The sequence below is a fragment of the Micropterus dolomieu genome, linkage group LG21 (genome assembly GCF_021292245.1).
Source record: "Micropterus dolomieu isolate WLL.071019.BEF.003 ecotype Adirondacks linkage group LG21, ASM2129224v1, whole genome shotgun sequence".
Lineage (NCBI taxonomy): Eukaryota > Metazoa > Chordata > Actinopteri > Centrarchiformes > Centrarchidae > Micropterus > Micropterus dolomieu.
The window spans coordinates 32,591,368-32,612,106 of record NC_060170.1 but is presented as its reverse complement, the minus strand read 5'-3'; the positions used below and the strand labels follow the sequence as shown (position 1 = coordinate 32,612,106).

The 20,739-nt window shown below is 40.6% G+C and overlaps 1 protein-coding gene across 1 annotated transcript in view; it reads right to left on the bottom strand.

The window, feature by feature from the left end:
• The window catches only part of arvcfb (ARVCF delta catenin family member b), a 144,956-nt gene extending 129,547 nt beyond the window's left edge, over positions 1–15,409 (bottom strand). The window contains exon 1 of the mRNA XM_046035424.1: positions 15,321–15,409. The gene's annotated coding sequence lies outside the window, so the exon portion shown is untranslated. The remainder of the gene's footprint in view (positions 1–15,320) is intronic.
• Between the last annotated feature and the right edge of the window lie 5,330 nt (positions 15,410–20,739).

The following is a 20,739-nucleotide window of genomic DNA, read 5'->3' as shown; positions in this document are numbered from 1 at the left end:
ATTAAAGCTTTGAAGAACACCTCCATCCCTACTGCAACGTTCTAAGACTGTTTTCAATTAAGGTTTATTTCTTTCAGTTGAGAGGGGTCAGCATCCAGCCTTGTTTGGTTATCGTCCTGGACACTGTGAAGGTTGAGGTCACATTCCTCAGGTGGCACTGGGGTCCTTTGAAGGAGTTGGTGTTTTATTTTTAACACATGGGCAACAATTTAGCCTCTAGTCCTCTAGTCCTAGTCTGTTTAGACTACAATGGTCATCTTTAAATAAAATGCAGACTTCAATGCTGTCCAGAAACATTCGAAATAACTAAAAATATTTAGCCTGTGCGAGTAAAAGGAGATGATGTCTGGTAAGGGAAATGGGAGCAGTTTTCAGATACCCCTCTAAGTGCTTTTAGTGAGCGTAATGGTTTAATGGATGATCAAATGGCAGGGAGGTGCACTAGGACAGGCAGTAAGTCCACCAATGTTGGGCCACATTTGAAGGATGAAGGTTTGAGCTGCCCCAGTGGGATATAAATAGCCCACAGTACAAAAGTCTTTTCTGCTGCCTCCCCTTCAAACCTCTTTCTCCCTGTTTGTCTGAACAAGAAGAATGTGCACAGCCCCAACCTTGAGTAAAAATTCCTGTCCTTCCATGTCAGCCCTTGTACCGAGCTGAGACACAGAAAGGACTTACCCTCTACCTTGAGCAGTTAGCAGTGTGATTCATGGGCCATCGCCTCAGACTTGACTCCTAATGGTGAAGTGGGGTGAATAAAAGATAACCTAGAACATAAATGGCATGCTCTGTGCATTTGGCTTAAGATTAAGCACTGTAGTGGGAAGAAGCCAGTAGTTTTTGCTCATTAATATTTCATACATTTATTATATTTTAAAGTGGAGTGCATTGGCTTTAGAGTCCTTTAGACCTTGATATGCCGAGAATTGAACCACCAACCCCAAGATAATTAGACAATCCACTCTTCTACTTCTTCAACTCCACTACTGTATGTCTCGTTTACACCTGCCTCTAAAGCAATGATTTCCAACCTGGGCTTCTTGACCCTCACAGGGGTTTGCAAGATAAGTAGAAAATAAGAAATAAATTAATTTCTGTAAGTAAAGAATCATTTTCTCTTTTTGATTTTGATTATTTTATGTATCCAGGCCTCTGACAATGATTCACATGAAACAACCACAGAAGAAAAAATTACTAATTGACTGAATTGCTCACAAATTATAGACATGCAACTGGTGACAAGGGGTCAAAAGTAGAAATTTAGTCATGTTAAGGGGGGCACATGTGAAAAAAGTTTGCAAACCACTTATTCAAAAAATGTGAGAAGAAAGATTTGCAGAATGACATAACCAGTAGAGGTGTCACACAAACTTACTATCTACTTCTGCATCTGTTTATTTCATAAAAATATCTGCTTTTGGATTCGCCCTGAAAGGGGCAATGGTCTAGTTGTATATCATCTGCTCCATTTTCAATTTGTGTATTAAATTGTTTTATACTGGCATTTAGACTCCATGTGGGTGTATGAATATGTCTAACTAATTGGGCCGTATTGCATTATTTTGGAAGAATGAAATTGTATACTGTTTCTGTTACCACTGCCAGGTCACACAAGCTGTCAGGTTTCAATACCAGGATAATATTTTATGCTGAAAAAAAAAAAAAAAAGCCTGGATATTATTATTGTTATGGTTGTAGTTTTTTGTATTGACTGTTTTATTTGTTGAATCCCACCTGTGTTTGTGTGTTTTGCTCTGTATTTCCCATTCTCTGGATTATGTTTCTTCAATCTTTTATTCATTCATCCCGTGCCTCCTGTTTTACTTTGGTATTTTCCTCTCCACTCGTTTCTGGTCACTTCCCTTGTGTTTTCCTGTGTTCCTTCTTATCTCCACTCCTCTTGTGTATTTAAGTGAGTGTCTCCCCATTATCTGTTGCCATATCATCTTTTTCTATGTCAAACCTACCTGCCCTGTTTCCCGGAGTTTTGGATTTTCTATCTTTTGGACTGTTTATTTGGATTTTAGATTGTTACCTGTGCCTATCAGTATTTGTTTGCCTTTTGTTTGGACTGTCTGTCAGATTATGGACCTTAGCCTGCCTCACCCTACTGTATGTTTGTTCATCTTGTGTTGAACTATTAAATTAAAACCAGTGAACTGTACTTGCTCTGCTTCCTGTTATGTATTTAGTTCCAAGATCCTCTGTTCACATGTGACTTCACTTTGCTGATGACAATAATGAGCAAAGATCTGTAATTTCTGTGAATGATTATCCTCATTTAAGATACCTCTATCTCTTTAAAGAGTAAGTTCTGTTGAGTGTAGTCTTATGCGTATGGTATGTTTGTTTTTACAATCTGATTTGAGCTATGACTCAAATCAGAAATAGTTGAAATAGTTTGGTGTTTGTGGCAAATTATGTTGGTTCATGTCATGTCTGTTCAGAATGCACAATTTATTTGTATTCTTTTACATCCCTAATATCCAGATGACCGAGTAACATTGCATCTTCAAAGCCTGGGTAGGTGTTCCATGTGGAAACATGGAAAACAAGCAGCATCATTATTAGAATTCAAATGTGACTTTTCTGCATGCTGCTCCACAAAACCACAATAAAAGAGGAATGTAGTGTAACAAAAATAAACAAAGGATTCACTTTAACAACAAGGTAATTAGAGTTTTTATGGAAGGAGAGAAGGTTCCTGATGGCACCACAAGGGAAAAAGACAGGGTTAGATAGAGAAAGGGGGGGGGTAAACTAAGGCTCATTGTTAGGCAGGTGATTTACGAGGGTACAGGGGCTCCTGGGCCCTGCCAGTGGAAGGATAGATCTTCTGTCACTATAGCACCCTTAGCCCTTTGTGTCCATTGTGCCTACACAGAGATGGGGGGCTGTGGGGATGAAAGTGGGTGGAGGGCGGCTGGAGCAATTGTTGGTTGAATGCAGTAGTACCATCGCAGGGGCCCGTACATCTTCACCACAGACAGCAGCACAGATCAAAGGCCGCACTGTTCCCTCTCTCTAAAGCTCACAAGCCTTTGAAAACTTCCCAAAACATTTGCACAAGGGGATGACATGCCTCTGCAATGCTCGAAGCCAGCTGAATCTTGCATATGAATGCCAAACACCAGCATTTAATGATATCTAGTGTGCAAGAAATTATCCTGAGTTTCCTTTTTAAATAAAGCCGGAGCGATTCTATGCACCACAAGATGGGATCTGTGCGTGTGGTGGGCAGCGGCCTTGGTTACATAGATTAGGAGTCTGGTGTATATGAAATGAGGTCACCTTTTCCCTTAGCTCCAGACAGACGTGGTTGTCTGAGTGCTGTCTGCCTTTCTCCACACATAGAACTGTCACCATGCACCACTTGACCTTTCAGAACCTTGGTGATAACGCTCCTTCAGGCAAAAATCTATTACCAAAGGCAAACGCAATATCTAATGAAGAAAGGGTAGGTTCTTAGCCTGTGAGTGGTCACATTTTGGGGCTGTCAATGGATGCGGATGTAAAGGCGCCTCGGTCCGTGTCACTGAACCTCTACTAATAATTTCATCATGAAAGCTAATGGAGTGTCCGACAGCATTGTTCAGATGTTTCTCACAGAACGGCGCAGTGTAAACACTCTAATTCTCTTCCTTGCCGGCAATTCATAAAGTGTTATATTAAAGTGAATGAGGACGAGAATTCAATTAGTATGGTCTCTGAAAGTAGGGCAGTGCTGTTTACAAGAACCCCTCATTGTCCCAATACAATGGTCAAAGTGTCTTGTGATCTACCTTTTTATACCCTGTGTTAACATCATGCAAAGCCAAAACAAATTTCATAAAATTATTTTTGAAACATGCTGAACACAATATTCTTTAATCCTATTCAGGCGTGTGCGCTCCAGCTAAGCAGGGTGATTTGTGTTAATATCAGAGGGTGATTTATTTATGGTTGTGGCTATTTTTATTATTTTGTCTCCACTCTGTAGGAAAAATATAAATCATAGAAAAACAGTGAGCTGAATGCAGCATCTTTAGCCAAAGAAAGCAACATGGGATTCTTGAAAAGTTTTAACATTAATCTTAAATTTTCTTTATGGTTAAACAAAGCCAAGAGTCTACAGCCATAGTACTGAAGCGATTTTATGAGGCTACTTAGGCACAGTGGTGTGACAACGCTATGATGAATTAGTAGCATTTTAGCATTTTAGCATGCTAGCTGAGACTGATTGTAATGTCATTAATTTTGCAGGTATGTTGTCATTAACCAAGTATTAGACAAATAAAAATTTGATTTGATAATGGCACTAAATGAAAAGTTAGGGATCACCAAAGTCATTATAGTCATCGGTCACCCCGAGCGAACGTGAATCTCTGAACCAAACTTCATAACAATCCATTCAAATGTTGTCAAGACATTTCACTCAAATCTAGTCCGTAGAATTCATTCTCTAAAAACTATGAATATTTGTTCAAAATGTTGTGATATTGCATCTGGTAGATTTTGAGATATTTAATTGTATTAGTAAAAGCTTTCATGATGTTGATTCATCATCTGAGCGCCATGAATGTCTGGAGAATCCCTTCAAGGGTTGTCATAATATTTCACAGAAAAACAACAATGTCAACCTCATGGTGGTGCTATGGGAAAAATCAGGGGAAAACCAAAGTCAGTTCATTCCATTGACTTGGGGGCCATAAATATGTATTACAAATTGTACAGCAATGCATCCAACAGTTGCTGAGATTTCATTGTATTTCATATTTCAGTCCAGACCAAAATGTAGGAACGACCAACCAGCCAAGCAAATCGACATCTCTAGAGCCTGTAGATCAGCTAAAAACTATCCCCTACAGTATTATACATAAATGTTCCGTTCACATGCATATTAGCCACAAGATTTATCACCAAACTCTACATCTCGAAAGGCAGCAAATCTTCTTGACTTCAAATTTGAAGAGGAAATCATTGCTATATTTCCACATAACACTGTCAAACCATCACTGTATAATTAATTTGAGTCATTTGGCTGATGTCCAGGGCCATGCCTCACTCCACATCCAGGCCGTACCGGACAGGACAACCTGCTGTTTTAAAGGTTGGGGGCTTGATGAAAAAAGCAAGTACTGTTGAGAGTTTCACTGTTTGAATTGACCAATCGAACAGTGCTGTGCTGATGTGTGTGTGTGAATTAATCTGCACACATCGCTGTGAACTGAAGATAATTGCTCTCATGTTTATTTGCTACCCACTGGGCCTGCTCTCTCTAGCTCGCCAGTGTTAAAACACTGGTCTTAATGATGAAGGCAGATAAAGTGTTAGCTGCCTGCTGGTGTTCCGATGCCCAGTCTTTACCAAGGTGAGCACTGTGTAGCAGAGCGCTATCTAGATCAATGGCTTATCACCCTCATTAGATGTCTACTTGCATCTGATTTCATTAATCAGATTTTGTTCAATTATCTTTTTCTGACCCTGACTTTAAATAATGGCAGGCCACAGTGAGTCTGGTCCTGGGGCTGAGACTCTGAACCTTTAGTTACAGCTCCATGGTCTATTTTAATCCATCATGCAGCCTGGGGATGGTGTGTGAGGGAAACTAAGCAAGGAAAGGACAGAAAGAGAGAGGGAGAGAGAGAGAACAACCAGATGCATTCCTCATTGCTCATATCACCTCATTATGTGAATGGAGTGGGTCTCACCGTGCAGCACACTCACACAGCAACTTCTGGCTGAAGACTGAGCACACATGCTGCCACATACTCAGGTACTGTTTGCCCTAGAGCAGACACTGATCAACCGCCCCAACCCCCTCACCCCACATCCAATTTGCTTTGGCATTTATAGGTGACAATGCCTGATGTTTCAAAGTGATGCAAAATGGGGCATGGTTACGTGAGCGGCACCCTGTTACGTCCAATTGATCTCCCAGTGTGCAAAGAGCCAGGGTTGGGGTGGGGGGTTCTGTGAGTCTGATCTGTGATTGAGAGCGTGAGAGAGCAGGTTAATTCACTGCCTGTCATGTTAAGCACTGTCCAGTAAATCATGGACCAGTTTATGAGAAGGGGAGGGTATGGTTCACTCTCTCTTCACACACATACACATAAACATATAAAAGCAGTAGATTACCCCTGTGATGGGTGAGGGGACGACAAGTTTACTTTACTTTGCTCTACCTTCCCTGCGTCCTCTCCATTATCCCTTGATGAGGCCAAATTGGCAGCTAGTCCTTTAAAAATGAACACTGACACCGACTTCCAAAATGTGACTGCAGGCAAATACAACTGCAGGCAAATGCAGGCAAAACAGTTTCATCTCTGCAAGTCTTGCTATATCAATAATACATGAGACTGCCTCCTTTACCGTGATTAAAGGTGATGTATCTAAGTGCTACAGGTGCTGCATCGCCAAATTGTGCTTTCAAATTCTAGTTAGTAAAACATGTGTACAGTCTGAAAGGATTTCTTCAAAGAAGTGATCATACCCAAGACTAAAAAGTGAAGTAAGCTCTGAGAATATAGCAACACATGTGTCAGTCACAGTTTGAAGTGTGTAAATCAACGGGCTGTTGTGACTGTTGACATTTTTAGGGGATTACAGCTGTCTCGTTTCTACATCTTACATTTCCTGTTCCTGCAGAGTCAGCCAGCATTGACAGGAGCCCTGGCCAGGACGCTAATGTCCCCCAGATGCTGGACAGAGCTGGGCGAAAGGCCACATTCAATCAGCAGCACCACCAGACAATATCAAAGGCCAGTGTGCGAAAGGAGATGGGATTGGATGGCAAGCAGTGGCTTAGAAGGAGGAGGCGAACGAAGATAGAATGAGAGGATGAATCAGCTCACTTTTAAAGATGAGTCACCACAAGGTAGATTATTGTACAACATCCAGCACAGAGGGTACACACGAAGGGTCCCAAATAACAAACATCTTGAACAGAGAGATTATTGAGCCCCACCAATGATGAAAAGCAATGACTAAATCAAACATTACGATGGACTGAGCTTGTTCAGATGGGAGGGAGCAGTAGAATGTTGCTTTAGAGAGGTCGGCAGGGATGCAGACATGAGGTAGCTCGTGTTGATGGTTGAAAATGACGGGGAGTTGGGGCATCATTTACCTGCATCACCACCTGCTGCCATGCTAGCGGTTGGCTGGTAGGGGGGTTGGGAGGAAGGTTGGCACGCTCTAGCTGCAGGGTAACGTTGCGACGCTCCTCCTCAAGGGCTCGGGTCAGCTGCTCAAAACGCGCCTCCTGCTCTTTCACTGAGGCCAGGATGCTGGCGGCAGAGCGAACATCATAGTCCTCCATGTCCAGTGCTGGTCACAGTTGTACAGATCTTCCAAGTCGGGAAGGGAGGGAAGACAAGGGGGGGAAGGGGGCACCAGGTCATTAAACACACCCTGACCCAGCAGGCTGGGTAAGTGGCATCAACAGGCTGATGAATGCCATCACGAACAAAAGACCAACATGACACATCAAAATGGAACAATTAGGATGGTTGGCTAGATAACTGGGGCGGTAAGGTCATACTACAGAAAGTCTATCTGTTACAGTCATGTCTGTTTAAGTTAGACTGTGGATTTGTGAGACAACATCCTTAAGGGACAAGCTTAAATTCTCCCCACAAAGAGTGAGTACAAGGGCACATCTCTGACACCCCAAGTCCAGCATAGCAAAGACATTAGGAGGACCTCTCCTCTGAGTGCCAATTGTGTTTTTTCTTGCAGAAGGTTTGAGCATTTCTTGTAATTAACACCATCCTGGCACCATAGGAACAAAATCAATACAGATTTGCAGGAACATTAGTGCAGCAAAATAGAAATATGAGCCACCAATTGCAAGTACAACAGAGGGAATGAAAGAGCAAAGTGCACACACAAAAACAACGATTCTTGTTTCTGGACCACCAAAAGGTGGAAAGGAATGATCTCACCCCTACAAATGGACAATCACAGCCAGTGTGGAGGAATGGCCTTGTCATTGGATATAGTCATGCACATAGCCATAATGCATTCTGACACACAAGCACTGTTGCAGGCACAAATCCAACACATGCAAGCTTTCCACAGCCAGCCATACAGACACCCAGGCCTGGTATCTCACACACACACACAGAGAGTATATCATAAACAATCATGATTTCTAGATAACAGTTGCAAGCCACAGTGCGTATCACTGTCACACGCACCCTGATATCCATAACTGATGGTGGTGTGATATCAAGGGGGTTGACGGCACAATAACAAATGGGGTTGGAAATACCAATCCACAGCAATACAGACCTAGTAGATAAGCAGGCTGAGAGGTGTTAGAAAACAGACATCCCCCACTCTAACAGAAGCAGATGGATGAGACAGCAAGAAGAACGGAGAGCTGGGAGAGAGGGGAAAGAAAAACAAAGAGAAGACAAAAGAGAAACAGCCAGAGGTTAAAACAGAAATGAAACAGCATACGGTTCTTCTGACTGGGTTGTATTTGACTATATAATGATGATGAAACAGGTGCAAAAAAGTATTTGAAAATTAGCACAGTATCCTCTATACACATTTCAAAATAAACATCCATAGTTTTCTCACCATATATCTCTTTAGAAAATGTGAATGCTCTTCACTGTTTTCATTGTACATATTATCAACCTGGCAAAGTGGGCAGCTACCCAGGGACCCGGACCCCAAGAGTCAGTTCCACTGCATGCTTATCCAGCAAGCTGACCTCCACACTAACTTATTGCCTCTACACACAAAGGGCACGATACTTCCTATATCAAGTAAATCTGAAGTTTTGGAGTTATCAAATGCAAATGAACATTTTAATCCTGTCTTGATGAGAGAGCACCTGTCGAATCTAATTTTTCATGGTGCAGAGTAAAAATTACACTTTCGTTTAATTTACATGTTTACATGCAGAAGATAGGATACATACTGAGCAGAGATCTTTGGCTTAATTCAGGCCATGTCTATTTTACAAAACACTGTACACTAACAGATCTCACAGACACAGCGCAAGTGATGTGTCCTTTTGTATTTGGATGTGACATGTGTTCTGGCCTTGGACCGGACTGCTCAGTCAGAGACACATTTGTCAAGCAATCAGCCGAAAAATCAGTCACAACACAAGGCAGCAGCCATCCCGTAGTCAACTTAGGTCAGTGAGCATCATTTTAGAAACAAAGAAAGACTGTGGTGAGATGAATCTTTGTGTCCAATCTGTCTCAGATATTGTGATTAGGAATTAGGGCTTTAAAACAAAATGTAAGGTGAGTGGTTATTTAGACACCAGAAGGTTAAACGAGAAGGAACAAAAACCAAGAAAGGACGCTGAGTCAGGAGGAATTCTTTATATCAAAACAAAAAGCTGATCTTGCCGCCAAAACAGACAAAGATTGAGGAGAGGTGGTTTGGCTCAGCGGGGTATGATCAATGCAGATGCAACCATTAGAATCTCAAACAGGTCGGATTACAGAAACAGTGTGTGTGTCTAAGTGTGTGTATGTGTGTGCATACACAGGATTCATTCTTCACTATAGGACCTGGTGAGTGTGAGGCCCTTATTCCCTTTGAAGCACACAATCCCTCTTTGATGTTTGTTGCACGCTGATCATTTATTTATCTGGAGCGGAGTCTCATCTGACACGACTCTTCCTTCACTCTTCCTCACAGAGCAATACATGCTGACAAGCCTGTGTTTTCAAACTTGTACTCCACATCCATGTTCATTTTGGTTTCTTTAGCCATATGTGGGAAATGATCTCTCATTACTTAGTCTGTGTTTTCACTCTCAAATCAGGAATCTACCATTTTGAAACGTTGTTCTCACTTAAATATTCCTGACTGGCAGGAGTTTATAGTGATCAGCTGGTGATTTAGTTTCAACATGGAAACAGCACTGGGTAATGACTACTTGCAAAAATAGAATCCATGTCTATTTTCAAAGTTATCCACTACTTGAGATAACCGACAGCAATAGGGTGCCATAAGCCATGTTGATTGGACATACTTAGTGACGGACTATAATGAGTCACAACCCTAGAGGGTTGGGGGGTAACGTAACCATTGCTTCCTGAGTCATAAAGGGAATAATATGGCAGGCATGTCAGCTACGCCCCACAGCTTATCATTAAACACCAACTTCTGGGCCTACTTAAAATAGCACAGGGAGGGGCATCTGAAGAATTCCCCTTGCCAAAAAGACGGTGCTGGCACAAGTGCTTTATCTACTTATGTGTGTGTGTTTTTTGTCTGCACTGATGCAAATTTATATATATATATATATATATATATATATATATAAATAAAACTGTGGTGAGATGGCAGTAATGAAGTAAGTATTGAAATGCCAACACGTTCTCTCTCCCCAAGTCGTCACATATGCACGCTTGGTCAAGACCACTTGGCATTACTTTTTAACACACCTGGTACCCTTTAGCATCAATTGGCTGTGCAGGGCTCCACAGTCAAGTTTACAACAAAATGCTATGTGCAGTCAAGTTAGTATTAATGAATGTGCAACATCCGGTTAGACTTTCAAACTAAAACACATGGTTAACATTGTGAAAGGTTTGGTCAGGTTTAGGCACCTACTTGGTTAGATTTAGGAAAATAGTTTGGGTTAAAATAAGTATGATAGTGATATAAGTATGCTAGTTATATAAGTTAAGTTAATTAGTTAGTTAAGTTAAGTCAGTTACATAAATGACGAATCTGTAGCTTAAGTTAACTAGAAGTTAACTGTGACTATTGGTTTCACGTGGCATGAAAGTCCAGTGTTTTTTTGACCCTTCCATCCACCCCAACCACTTCCCTACGCAGACTTCATCACTTTTTCTATATATATATATATATATATATCCCAACATTGACATGACATATAATGCTTTTAGCATTAAAAAATTACAGTAAACGGGTACTCAATGCCTTAGAAAGTGACACCAAGGGGTCTTAACCAAGTGTCCACATGTGACGACTTGAGTGAGAACAGGCTGGAAATGATCCCAGCCCTGTTTTTTAAAGCTTTTGTTCAGCTTTTTGTTCTGTATTTTTGTGGACATAATTTTGCACAACACAAATGTAAAAATACATGTTTTGGGTAGTGAGATAGATCTCCGCAGTACACATTGGACAAAATTCCACAAATGTGTAAAAAGGAAGTTACAAATGTAACATGACCCGCAAATTGACAGAAAGCAATCTGCAAATGTGCAAAAACTGTTTTGTGTGTAGAAGTAACGCTGTGTTTTTGTGGATATGATTTTACACATCACAAATGTAAAAATATTTGTAGATAGTGAAATATTGGTGCATCATAGTACACATTTGTGGATTGTTGTCCATAAAATCTTCCATATGTTTGCTAATGGCCTGAGTCACAACCCAGCATCAATTACACAGATAGTCCTAGATAGTCCAAACTTTATATGATGAAAACATATCAAAGTACAACTCCAAGGGCAGCAGTGTCATTGGTGTATGCCACTACTGAAGGTTTATGAGTGGAGGATGATCACTAATCAAAGAGATGAGATTTAAAAAAGGAAAATGTTTAATTAATTCCACAAAGGGAAGTGTGTTAGATTGGACTACTCTAGGCATAAACATCTTTAATTAAAAGGAAAATCAGGCTCATACTCCACGTGTGGAGTTAATGCAGCACCTCACTACCAGCTTCACTGGTGCTGCTGCAAGGCTTTTCCTCAAGTATAAATGCTCTTCACTACAAAGCCCCAGCTCTAAAAATAGACCAGTAATAAATATATCCACACACGGCCACAATTTTGAGAGTGGATCTGCAGATGAGATACAGCGTTTGCTCACTTCAAAGGCTTGATGGAAAATCCAGTAATAAATCCACGGCACCTTATTCATCAGGTTCCTTGGACTCCCCTAAAACAAATCTTCCAATGACAAGACCCTCTTCTATCATACCCCTCTTATAGTAAACTGGCAAGCATTTAAGTGATGTTATTCTCTAGAATAGCTTTAAATAAGAAAACAGCTAGGTCTAGTTATCTTACAATATGACACCACAACTAAATCACAAAAATAGGGCTGCAACAGAGAAGAATGTCCTATTTTTGTAATGTTTATATGGAAACTTTTCTGCCATGAGCAACACACAAGCACTCTGACCAGAGCTAGCTGGAATGACCAACATTTGATCTTTTGTCTCCTTTGGTATCCTCTGGTGAAAAGAATCACAAACTGGGCTGGTTGATATGTATATTATATAAATAAATATATGTTTGTTACCTCTCACTTCCATTTGAAACCACCAATGTGGAAAGATCCCAAGTGCAGCTTTAACCACAAGGCCACCCTACATCTGTAAAGAGAACCTAAGGACTTAGTGTTAAACCCTTCATGCTTTGCAGTTTATGTGTCTTGTAGAGCTGCAATGATTAGTCGACTAGTCGACTAGTTTTGCTAACCTAGCTTAAATGACTAGCCTGGATCTGTCCAAAAGAAAAACAAATTGCACCTCTAGGCCTAAAGCTTACTAATTAACATGCTATATAGTGTTTGTTTAATCCGCACAAAAACAATTGTAAAAACGACTTCGCTGGACGCAGTAACTACGGATCAAACAAACAAGATATGACATGTTTAGAGAGCTGGCAGGTGGAATTCATTACCTTTGAACAGAGCAATATTCGCTGTTTCCCCATTTCCAGTCTTTGTGCTAAGCTAAGCTAACCGGCTGCTGACTGTAGCTTCATATTTAGAGAACACAAATAAAAGCAGTATCAAGCTTCTCATCTAAAGCAAATTAGCATATTTCCACAAATGTAAACCATTGCTTTAACTTTTGTCTTAGGCTATATCAGAACTCTAAGCAGAGAGGAAGAAGGACTATAGATACTCAGACTGTGTGGCGTGTTTCTTGAGGAGATTGAGTAGGGGGTCATTAGGGGGATGGAGGAACAGATTGGTAGGTAAAGGATGAGGATAATTGAGTGTGACCATCAGTGCCCGGTATTGAGTTAGAAACATTCACCTGATTAGGGACTAGGTGGGTGGTGGGGTTCTTGCACCAGCCTCACCGCCAATTTGCCCCTTTTCCAGAGGCTGTAATTGCAGCTCAAATTAATTCCTTGTCTAAACCCATCTGATGCCCATCTGAGGACGCAGCTCTCAGTGGCACAGTTTGGTACTTAAAAACACCTGCTCCTCCTCCCCCTACTGTGTTTGCATGGATGTGGTGGTGCAAGCAGTCTTCAATCTACCTGTGTTTGCTGTTGATTCATATTAGAAGGCAAATTGGTGATATTGTTCTGCCTTCAACTGTCAATTCAGAGCCTCTAGTTTCAGGCTCTTAAGAGAATTTCTCTCCTTTGTTAAGATGTCCAATTTGTCAAAGCTCTCACAGAGAGTGACTGACAGTTAAGTGATTCATCATAATGGCAATCTGATATGTTGGAATGGTTTTTATGAGTTTTGCGACAATTTAAAAGCGCAACTCATGAACATAAAAGTCAGTTTAGTCCTACAACAAAGCTTTGATTCATCTCTGGATAACAGACATGACAATTGCACGTTAAGACGTGTCGCCAAAAGGTAAAACCTTTTAAGAGCGTAAGTGTAGCAAAGCCGTATCAAGTCTTCAACTGTATTTGAAAAAATGTGTTCCATTAATCAGTTCACTTTACAAAAAATAAACAATGCACGATGGATATAAGTGGAAGCTTTGCCAAAGAGAATTAACTGAAATTCACCATTTTCAGCAGGCTACCATGTAACGAATGGTTACTGAAAAATGATTGTCAATTCCAAAAAATATCTAATGTTCTAAGTAGCACTGGACTTACACAGTAAGTGACTTAAAACGATTCAACAGGAAAAAAAGAAATACACTGTCATCAGAAATGAACCTCCTTCTATTTAGGATTCCAGTCGTTGTTGCTTTGAGGAACATTAAAGTGAGTGTTAATGCCCAAAGGGGTATTGCTGAGTGATGCCAGGATAAGCAAAGCTTAGCGAGGTGTGTGGAGTCCATAGCTGATCACTTTCACAGCTAGAAGAAAAGAAATGCAGCTGTTGTTTACCATCCATATTTTATTTCATCCTTTTTCTTTGAACCGCCTCGCTATGCGGAGGATTTCAGGCTGGCAAACACACACACATACACTACAACTACATTCACATACTTTTACATGCAAATACATGTCTTTGTTAATCTCTTTGAAGAAACAGAACAGTTCATTAAGACTTAAAGATATGATCTTTATCACAAAGGTAACATGCTACATAATACTGTATCAGCAATCTGGTTTTAGGTGCCTTCTCTTCCATTTTAAATTTTAACACTGCATTACATTCTGAGGTTTTCCGGGTGGTGATGGAACAATGGATAAGACACATGCCTTTGGTGTGAGAGACACGGGTTCAATTCCCCACTGTGACATATCCACGTGTCTGTGAGCACGACACTTAACCCCTAGTTGCTCCAGAGGCGTGCGACCGCTGACATGTATAGCAGTGTAAGTCGCTTTGGATAAAATCGTGAGCTAAATGAATAAAAAGTCTTGAACAGACACTATAGAATAAGTTTCGGTTCCTACATTATAAACAGCCAACAGTAATAATGTCATGGTTCAGAGTGGAGTGGCATCTAGGTATATGTAAGATAAAAGGCTGTTCTTAATTGTGAGGTCAATCAAAATGATTACTGACACAACAAAGAGGTTATTTTGAACACTAAAAGCAATACACAAAGCTTTGATAGACATGAACATCAGTCAGTATTTAAATTAATAAATTATAAACTCTGTGCCCTACTTCTTAAAGAGAGAAATGTCAAAAAATTGGGTCTTGTTTGTTAGGCAAAGGCATGCAAAAAAGAGCAAGTCTTTTGCAGCACACAAGACATCCAAATTGCAGTTAGGTGTCTCAAGTTGTATCTCACAACAGGCGACAAACTTCAAACACTCAATTACACAGTTGAGTCTGTCTTTAGAAACTGGACCAGAACAAACATCGTCTCCTGTTCAGCTCTAAAATACACTAAAAACTGTGAAGAGAACTAAAACCGCTTTTCAACTGACACTTACCTGAGCTGATTCAACTGTGTGAATTATTGAAATGAGAGCGCATTTCCTAGAGGAAAAAGTTCCTGAATGTATTGAAATAAAAATCATACAAGGCACCTCAGCGACAAAGTGAAGGGAAGTGAAGTGAAGTGAAGTGAAGCTCCCTCAAGGAAAGATAACAGACAAAGTGAAGTCTTGGATTTGCAAACCAAAAAAAAAACTGTCAGGAAATGTAATTACTGCAATGATGAGCTGAACAAAGTGATTAAAGAAGGCTGGAGGTATAAGAGAGAGAGGTGGGAGTACCTTTGATGTCGGTGAGTGCCGTCAGACCACAAGTAGACTGAGGATAGGCGCAGCTCTGTTAGAGTTGACTCGTTTGTTCAGTCCGCCTGGGGAGATCTGTGGACAAAAAAACAAGGACATGGAATATAAGTATTTAGCCAACCCACTGACAGTGCATTGTTAATATGGCTCTTATGTAATGTAGAGACACATTTATTGAACAATTATAGTAGGTATACAACTATAATCTACTCTCAACCATAGTACACTCACAGTAGCTATTGGTAATGCTTGACACTGTCCATCACTCGTGGTGTGCCACAAGGCTCACTTATAGGCCCGCTTCTGCTTTCTGTTTGTCTGTTTATGGACTTTGTTCGCAATTTAATTTCTATGCCGATGACCCATACCCATAAAACCTGGCAATTTTGGCCGTGATGTCCATCTCATTAACTGCTGGCTATCCAACCATTTTCTACATTTACATTTTACATTTATTAGCGACTTACAATTGCTATATATGTCAGAGGTCGCACGCCTCTGGAGCAACTAGGGGTTAAGTGTCTTACTCGGGGACATTGGTGGATGTTACTGTGGGGAATTGAACCCGAGTCTCTCGTCCACTACACCATCACCAGCCCAGTAAATCTCAGTAAATCTGAGATCCTCATATTCAGCTGTATCGGCAGCTGATTCATGATAAATGTTAAACATGTGACTACAAATCCTGACCTCAGTTTTTATTCTCCAGTCAAGAAAGCTGTAGTCCTGCTTTCTTTACTCAAAAAAAACATATACAGAATTGGACATTTTCTATGCTCAGATCTGAAGAAAGTTATCCATGCTTTTATTTACATCCTGATTGGACTACTGGACATTTATTCATGTTTAAGCTAGAGATCTCCCTCCATTGCAGTTGGTCCAAAATGTGGCAGCAGGGAACTAAACGATTCAAGGAAGTGTGATCACATCATGCCTATTTTATCCTCCCTTCACTGGCTACCAGTTAAATTTCAGAATTAATTTCAAATTTTTACTGATTACATTCGAAGCTTAATAAGGTCTATACCCAAAATACATTTGTGAACTCCTGACCCTTTATGAACCAGACACGCCTTCACTGTGAATGCTCCAGGCAATGCTCATGGTTTGGTCTTTGCCGGAGGAACTTAGCTTGCTGCTTCTGTGTGTAGATACAAGTTGTGCAGATGTCCAAAAACAAAACATTTAGTCAATATTTCTCAGATGTAATATTTCTCCAAGGAAAACCAAGTAATATGTCAGCTATTGCTATATGCTACAATAATTTTAGGCTAAGTATTTTGTTATTATTTGCTGATTGTTAATAATGAGGCAACACCTACTTGATACCTCTAACAAACAAATATGTCAGCTTAGTATTCACACTGCACCACCTCAGAAATAGACATCACAGACACACAGAAAGAACAAGTCCAGTGTCCAATACTGTATCACAAATTAGTGTTTCATACCATGGGATGAGTCATTCTGTCATACACGCCAACCTGTCCGGAGGCTCTGGTGCCTTTGATGGTTGAGAAAACAAAAGCCTGGCAGCAAAACCGCTGGATCAACTGAACCCTTGAAGATGTCACTGATGATGAAATCAAACGCTCCTTTATGCACGCGTCCTCGCAGGCCAACTTTCATTTCAAGACAATGGGTTTAATAGGATGTAATGGTTCCTTAAAAATTGCCTCATCCTTCAAGCAACAATATTTATTTAAAAAACTACAATTCCCAAAATGAGTTCATCAGTAGTTCATTTCAAATCATTAGCTGTTATGCACAGATGCAACTGGGGTTCAGATTCTTGATAAAAATGTTGAAGAGCAAAAGTTAGCTGTCCTATACTTCGGTATTTTGGACATTCATGGTTTTTTCCTTACTGAAACTGAGACATTAGCCCTGAGAAAACCTGAAGCAGCAAAAATTGCCAACTGAACTTTCATGTGTTTAAACTGCATGAATTCAAATAAATATGGACTTACATAAGCTTTAACGTATAGACAGCTCTCCACATGATAAGTATCTCCAGATGCAGCTCTGGCTGCATGCCAAACATGCATCACTGAATAGTGAAGCAATGCGATGTTTCAGTAACTGTGATCAGAAGATTCCCACAGTGAGTTAGAAAAAAATTGATACAAAGTCAACTTTCCTCTCCAGGTTTTAGCTGGCTCTGGGATTAGAATATCTCTCCCTCTCCAGGGTGTGTTCACTTCAAGGACAGATAGGCTCTGAGCACCTTGGATTTCTGGTACAAACATCAAAGGTGAAGCTAAGCCCAGCCGCATTAGTTATCACCTCGTCTCTCTCGGTCTCTCTCTCCGGCTCTGGACGAGCCCTTACATCACTAATTATCTCGACACACAGTCACAGCTCACAGTAGTACTGTGATTAATACACATTTTATTCTGCTTAACACGATGCAATGCTCTTGTAAGTGAGTTTTTACTGTGGTTTGGCAGGTTTGAGAATAGGAAAATTGATGGTGAGTGAAGATGATAAAAGAATGAATGATGCTCGGCCACCCTTGGCTAATGGCACTTAACCTCCCAGCTGATCCTGTGGAGCTGATCAGAGGTCAATAGTAAGTAACTGTTACTATTCTGGGTGGTGGTCGAGGGTTCCTGTGGCTAAAGAGGTGTTGATAAATTACCAATTCTGACACAATGCTGACACATTGCTCAATAATTGGAGACCTGTGTTTGGCAGCTCTAAGGAGCAAATGTGGTTAACAATGCAATGCTGTATAGAAGTTTGTATTATTCAACAAAGCACTTCTATGGGTAAATGTAGATTTAAATCAGTGGCCGTGCTTCAAGCAGATAGAGTTTCATACTCCCAATAGCCACATCGAATCAGATGTATTTACACAGCACCCAGTCAGATACATTTCTCTGCTCTTGGTTCTGTGGAACATGTAGATTATCTTCACCATTGCTGCTGATGCCGCCACCAGCACTTGACAGTAATAACTGCAGAACCCTCATGCAATATTTGTGTTGCATATCAGCGCCTCATACCTCACCTGCTGTGCATTATGCAGACAATTGCATATTCTATCATGACTTGTTCCCCGTCAACCCACATCGTTTGGAGAGTGCCCCAGTGTAGTTCTGTGATTAATAATGAACGCAGAGTGAGGGTTAGCTAGCTGACTGACTGAAGGGCTGACTGGATAAGCAGACACTGCTTGTGTGTGTCTGTGTATGCATAAAGGTGTGCCATTTCATGCATCCTCTGTGAATACAGGCTTCTTGTGAATGCAGTGCGAAACCTGACTAAATGTTTGGACAACTACGTAAATGAAATACTAAATATGAATGTGAGTATTAAAATGTAAGTGGAAGCATTATTTGAAAACTTGCGCATGTGGGTTAAGTCCTTCAACCAAAATAATATTGATGATGTTGTGAAGTTGTTTGACATGGCCCAAAATTACCCATGCAGTGTTCTACGAATTAGTATCCCAGTATGCCACCATTTGTCAATGCCTTCCATAACACATATGATTCACATGAGCATATTCTGATTTAATGATGTGGGTAAAAGTAAGGAACCTAAAACAACATGGTTAAGGTTAGGGGAAGATTGTGGTAATTGTTAATAATAATAATAATAATAATAATAATAATAATGCATTACATTTATATGGTGCTTTATCCTGGATACTCAAACCGCTTCCAAGGAATAGTTTGACATTTTGGGAACTATTTGTATTAGCTCTCTATCTGAGAGTTAGATGAGAAGATCTATATCACGCATATTTTTGTGCAGTAAGTATGAAGATATATCAAGGAGGCATTAAGCCTAGCATAGTAGAAACAGGGGGAAACAGCTAGCCTGGTTCTCTCCAAAAGCCACAAAATATGCAGAGACACGATATCACAACCCCTATGCCATGACTCCCTGCCCAGTGACAACTGGTATGTGCATGAGTGTGATTTTGTTTATTTCCTACTTTCCGTTGAGTGTGGTATGCTTGGTCTGTTTTGGTTTTGTCTGTCTATGTGTGTCTCTCTATATCTCTCCAGTTGTGGAAGTAGGCGTGAACCCGGGCTCGTGGTTTGGAACTTTCCTGCACCTGTCTGCCATCGGCAATCACCACACCTGATTGCCATAAACCACTTACCAGGTCCATAAATACCAATGCCTCACATCCACACTCAGCTGGGTTGTGTCACACATAGCATGTGTAAAAAGACATACCTGACAGTTATCTTGGTTAAACTAGTTAATCTGTTTTACCTGCTTAACCCACTCTGTCTTCTCTGTCTGCAGAACAACAAACACCTGGACTTCATCCCTGCCTGCCGGCCAAGACTCCCAGCTACTGGACTCTGCTCACTCATTCTGCCTGCCACGCAATCCAATTCACTATCATCTGAACTGTAAATGAACTGTAAAAACTTACTGTTTTGGGTTCTGGTCAAATTTCACTGACTCACAAAAGTGGTACCAATCTTCTGAACTCTCGATAGGGACACAAATAAATGTTTTCCAAAATGTCAAACTATTCCTATAAAAGAAACCAAACATTCAAGATGCAACTACAACAGGGCACATTTTAGTACAACATATACGTTGGTTGTCTCTTGACCAAATGGCCAGTGCTGTTATTTCTTTACTGTGGGCTGTTCATCTCGCAGTGAAAATGTAAATCTGACAAATACTGTACAAGTCATGTAATCACCACACTATTATCTATATCACTATTTTACACTAACTTACTGTATTTTGTAGTAGCGTACAGTGAAAAAACACCAAAAGAAAGTGACCTCGTAGGTTTCCTCATTTTCAGACCTGTGTCACAATGTTAAGCTACAAAAAACAAGAGGCGGTAGGGAATCAGAGCTGCTCAACTCAACAGAGGGGATCATGGCCTCTGCACGTCATAGTATGTATATTAGCCTACTGAGCCATAGGGAATCACACAAATCTACGCATTTTGGTATGTTGACAGCAGTTAAAGCCAGTGGATGGAGTATTGTTGTCCATCAGGTTTATACATGACTCATATTCCACCTATCACCTTTTTTGCTTTGGTCTTCTCTCCGACTTCTCCCCAGTCTCATGAAACTTATTGTAGCTGGTTTGGAGCAATCTGTGCTCCGACAGAATCCCCTGGCAACCCTGTATTTCCAGCTAATTGCTCAGTTGAAAGCAGAGCTAAGACATGTTGTACTGCAAATGTGCATCCTGTGTCTGCAGGATGTGTTTGCAGAGAGCAGAAGCTAATGGTATATACCACAAGAAAATTACAGTCCATCATCATTAGTCCAGACAAACAGGCAGGCTTGCGTCATAAAAAAAAGAAGTAGTAGAAGAGTGGTTCAGGTTTTAGAACTCACTCACGCACTCATCCTCGAGAGCTGACCTTGGCTATAGCTCCTTTAATTTAAGGCAGGAAGAA